This window comes from Carassius gibelio, chromosome A6, assembly GCF_023724105.1.
Source record: "Carassius gibelio isolate Cgi1373 ecotype wild population from Czech Republic chromosome A6, carGib1.2-hapl.c, whole genome shotgun sequence".
Classification (NCBI taxonomy): domain Eukaryota; kingdom Metazoa; phylum Chordata; class Actinopteri; order Cypriniformes; family Cyprinidae; genus Carassius; species Carassius gibelio.
In genome coordinates, this window is record NC_068376.1 from 27,111,824 (window position 1) to 27,117,311 (window position 5,488).

The 5,488-nt window shown below is 35.0% G+C and overlaps 1 pseudogene; it reads left to right on the forward strand.

Annotated features, from left to right (window-relative positions):
- Positions 1-888: 888 nt before the first annotated feature.
- On the forward strand, positions 889-2,468 carry LOC128015167 (thyrotropin subunit beta-like; annotated as a pseudogene).
- The last annotated feature ends 3,020 nt before the right edge of the window (positions 2,469-5,488 follow it).

Below are 5,488 nucleotides of genomic sequence, written 5' to 3' on the forward strand. Positions count from 1 at the left end.
AATTTTTTATTTTATTTTTTAAATAAAATAATAATAAATAAATAATCATTATAAAAAAAACTATTGCCAATTTGTTATTAAAATTAAATTTATTATTTGGCTCACTTGAATTCCTTTTTTTTTTGTTTTTATTTTACAAGTCATTTTAGAGAAACACCTGAGACTTAAGTTTAAGAGGATATGAAAAGCAGCAACAGCCTGAGTAGATCACCTTACTAATTTAGATGGCAGAAGCCTTTTAACACGAGCAGGTTTAACAGGATCTTCCAGGTAAGTGGTCTCTTGATTTACTTTAGCACTTCTGAGCTGTTTGACAGTCAAAAAGTTTAAGGAAGCTCAGAAAGACACATGAAATGATTGTTGTGAGATTCAAGGTGTATTTTTGAGTATTAGTCTAGAAATGGCTTTTTTTCATTCATTCCAAGCTGTGCTGATTCGGGCTAGTGGGCTAGCAACCTGCTTTTCATCTTTCACTGTTGCACCCGAGTCTTGCAGCTTTTTCTGTGTCTCACACAAGATCGCCACATGTTTAAAGTTAAAAGCTCAATTTCAAACTTCAAATCCTGTTTTTTTTTCTAGCGCTGCATCACTGAACGCTGTAACAAACAAATAAATAAATTAAAACTTAGCAAACTGACTTGTGGAGGCAAGGTAAGCCCTGACCAATTTGGGGCAAGATTTTAGCTGGTGCCCCTTGCATCGCAGCCAATCATTCACACAGAAACTGCATAGTTTTATTACATATAACAAATTAGGCTAGATATGAAATACGATAAATAGATAAACATTTACAAATAAATGTATCAAATAAATGTACATTAACTCAGTTAGCTATTTAAATTAGAGAACTTTATTGTTCAAATTCAGCTACTACTAAAATGTATTTTATTTAAGCAAAAGACAAGAAAGAATGAAAATATGAGTATAGGAAGAATATTTTACGGTTATTTGCTTTATTAGCCTATATTTTTTTAAATCTAAATTAGACTGTAATTTCAAAACATGAAGCTTAAACAGAGTGGTCTGAATTTACCACGGTGAAATTATGCTAAAACATACCAACTGTAGGTTGTATGTTGGTTATATGTGGGTTTATTGTTCACAGTGTTTTAATTTGTTTATTCTTCCATGATATATGTTTCCAACTTAATTGCATTACATCGCAATAATAAACGCCAGCCTTGACGGTACCAGAAGGCTACATACACAACCTGGCCTGGCAACCACCCACTCACACTCCATCTCTTAGACACCACGATATACCACCAGGTGCCAGCTATGTCTCCTGTGTATGTGGTTGGCATGCTGGGATTTTTTATAAATGTAGACATGCCCATGTGTGCCCCCACTGAATACACCATTTACATCGAGAGACAGGAGTGCAATTACTGTGTGGCTGTCAACACCACCATCTGCATGGGCTTCTGTTTCTCCAGGGTAAATGGACGCAGTGAGGAAAAGTGAGGAAGAAGCACAACCTGATTTCCGCAAATGATTGAAAGACTACTGTTATTGTTTGCCAAGTCTGTATGACGGATCTCTTTCTGTGGAACACAAACAGAGATAACGTTTTTTGTTTTGGGCTCCATGGAAGAACAAAGGTCATATGGGTTTGGAATTATGATGATGTAATACATTTCAAAATCTGTTAAATTAAGAAAAAATCTGGGATATGCTAGTTAGATTTAATTACAATGTGGCTAAATCTGCATCACAACATTCATCCTATAGGACAGTAATGTTAAGGAGTTGGTGGGTCCTCGTTTCTTGGTTCACAGGGGCTTCACATATCAAGAAGTCCCGGACCGCCATCTTGCCCGGTTGCCCTTCACATGCAGATCCACACTTCACCTATCCGGTGGCACTTTTCCACTGCAGCACCAGTCCTGTAACACCCACAGTGATGAATGTCCCAACGAAACCAACAACTCTGGCATGAAGTGCTCCAAACCTGTCCGTTATCTGAATCCTGAAAACAACTACATTCAGCCATATTGGGAACAGTATGAGTAATGTTTAATGAACTAAAACTTAAATAAAACACATTGTTTATGCTGTACTAGTTGACTGTGCAGTTCTTGTTTAGGTAATCTTTAAGTAAACCTAACATCACAAAGTTACCTAACACATTATGTTTGCTGTATTTTATATCATGCATATGATGTCTTTAACAAGGCCAAAAGTGGTTAAAAAGAAGGTGTGTTTTTAATGGGGTTCAGATACTTATGATTGTATGTATAATATAAATTCTGTAAACTTTAGTTATGTCTTTAACTGGCATCGCTTCTATAAAAAAATACAGTTAAAATCCTTCCATAAAAACAAGTTTTTATCATTATTGTTTGTGTTTATGGTTCAACAGTTTGTGTCTGTGTAATTATTCATATTCTTTTGTGGTTACCAGAAAACTGTAAAGACAAAGTCTTGTCGTGCAATAGATGCAAAATGAGAGGTGAATAAATTTCAGTCCCAGAACTAATGCCAATTTGTATTTGCATCTTTCTATGAATGTGTATGATTCCTTTCTTACATTTTCATTAGGTTTACAGGTGTGATTAGAGTTGGACCTTCACACTTTCATGCTAAATGTGTGTTTCCATACGAATCACATTGTACTAATTTATACAACATCATTCATTTGTTCTCTTTTGTTGTTTCCAATTGGTTGTAGGACAAAGGCTAGTCATGTAATGGATTTAACCAAAAGAAGATATTTAGTGAGGAATTTCAGTCTCAGAACCACCAATCCATATCTATAGTATGTTTTGGCAAATTGGTTTCTAATTCAAGAATTTGTACAATCTCTTTTGTATATGTCTATATGTTCTCATGTCCTATTGATGGTTAGGTTTATGGGCCTTACTTTTTTACTCAATTTTTTTCTAGTAATTGTACATTTTCAGTTAACTGCATTGTACAAATTTGTGCAAGATAATTCATTCATACTCTATTATAGAAAAGCGAGGTAAAGTAAGTAATTTCTGACCCAGATCCATCACACTCTCAAGGCAGTCAATTTTACATTTTGGCGATTTGGTGACTAATTCATATGAATTCTTTAATCGGTTTTCATACATTATGTTTACATCCCACTTTCAGTTCGGGGTGGTCCTTCTGGCTTACTTTTCGCATCGTACAAATTCATACAAAAATTTGTTACATTTTCTCATGGGGTGGGGTTGACCAGAACTTCAAAACTAAATAACTGAATAATGATAACCATTATTCCAAAATATGCACAGTCTTCCATTAGTCATCAAACAGATTTCGCCTTAAAACGCATGCCATTGATTAAACCAATGTTGCTATATTGAGCTGCATGACTGGGAGGCTAAAAGGGCAATTTCAATCCTGATTCTGAAATTGTGCCACTTGGTAAAGCATTGTTTTGTGTAAATGTTATCCATTAAAATAACTGCTTTGTATTGCACCACCATACAGTGTCACTGACATTCAATTGTCCAAGAAGTAGCCATCATTGTGGTGTGTTTTTGTGTAGTAAATGAGCACTCATTCCTAGATAATGCATATTTTGAGAGGGGAAACAGCTAAGGGTTATTTATATTACGAGCTCAGAGGATGGTTAACCGAAGTTTACATTCATTATATTCCTTTTGTTACTGCCTTTATAGGCCTATTGTGTTTTATAGGAAATTGTAACCAGACGTTACTACGTACTTCTTTTATGGCTGTCACGCAATAATATATTCTACTTTTTTATGTGGCAGAAAATATAAAAAAGAGTTATAGAAGAGTGGTGTCTAGAGGTTGGTCAGAACTGACACTATGGTCACATGCTTGGGGTTCATGGCAGGACAGCAAATGAAATATCTTAGGTACTGCCTCTCAGTCGGTGTCCTGCCCAACCAGTACAAACATGACCTGCTCCTCCCTAACTATGGAAAATTACTACACATGATATAATTATGAAAAAACATTCAGTTTTATCCCTGTCCAAACATGTACAAATCAATACATTCTAATTTGTAATGCATTACATAATGGCATGGAGGTTGTTCTCCATCTTTCAGTAGTTATTTCATTATTTCTCCTTATTAGTTTTCCTTTAATCATGTTCATTCATATGTAGAGATGGCCATTCCACTGTGATCCCCTTCATATTATTCAAGGATTCCTGTCGGCTTGGTCACAATCTGGCCAATCAAATGAGAATGGCGCAGATGCTTTCTTGACAATAGTTCATGAGTCTATGTTGTGATAATCCAATTCCCTGATATAATGATGGATCAAACACTAAAGCTGGTGGAATCCGCCTGCTCTGCAGTCTTTTGCAGGCTTGGTGGGACTAGCAAACCTTCCCCCTTTGCTCAGAGTCCAGTGGAATTTTTCTGCTGCATTCCTCTTTCTAAAACTGGCTAGACTTGAAACATAAACCAAAGGTTGAGAAGCCCAAGGCTGAATTTCAGTGGGCCTGTTGTTACTGCAGTTTAACATAACTTTCATACAGGTCCTTCTAAAAAAATGTGTTTAAGAAAAGTCTGGAAGATAAAATAACAGTATGACACAATAGGTTATACAGCTCTGCAATGTACTCATTTAAAATAGAACTGATCCATAGTTCACGAGTTATGATTCAATGAGCTAAATAAAGCTGTGACTGTGACTGATAACCACCAGCTTCAGGTCTGATAGTTTTAATATAACACCTCTAAATTAATGGTCTGTTGTTTTAAGCTGTTTACTTAAATTATAACTTTATTACTAGAACTATCAAATATTAGCATGTTTGATCACTGATCTTTCTGGAGTTTCACTGAGATAAAGCCTCCAGGGATTTACCTTCATCATGCTCTAGGAAGAGGCTACAGTACATCTCTTAATCACAGTTAGGCTGCTTAAAGTCATGACATTGTGACTCACAACACGTTTATAATCACAGGGTTTCTGGAATAAGCTTGTTTTCATGTTAGTCTTTTTCCAATGTTTATCATTTCGACTCGAGCATTCTAATGTTAATTAACGCAAACAAAAAATAGGTGTCTGAGAGAGTATAATTTTTGTAATTTCTGTGATTACTGGAGAACACATACACTATATTTTAGTCTGCTATTCTAAAAATAAGAATAGAATAAATAAATAAATAATATCTGGGGAAACTAAACATGCAAAACATCTCTTTAATTAGAAATTGTGAAAATTATAGAAGAAATGTTAAAGAAAAATTCATACATTTTATATACGATGTTAATTTTTTTCTTTGTGCTATCCAGTTCTTAATGTATATATCTTATGGAAAATAATATAAATCATAACCATACATAATTATTTACTTCTCTTTTATTACGCATACATATTGTGTTTAGAACCAGCGGAACTATTGTTCTAGAAACTTCACAGAACTAAAACAACCCTTTTCTTTCGATAAGGCCGCTGTAATTTGACACCGTGTCCACCCCTCGGCTTTAGACTCATAGTAGGAGGTCCTTAGAACTGACTGCAAATGGAATGGACAAGTACATTTACACCC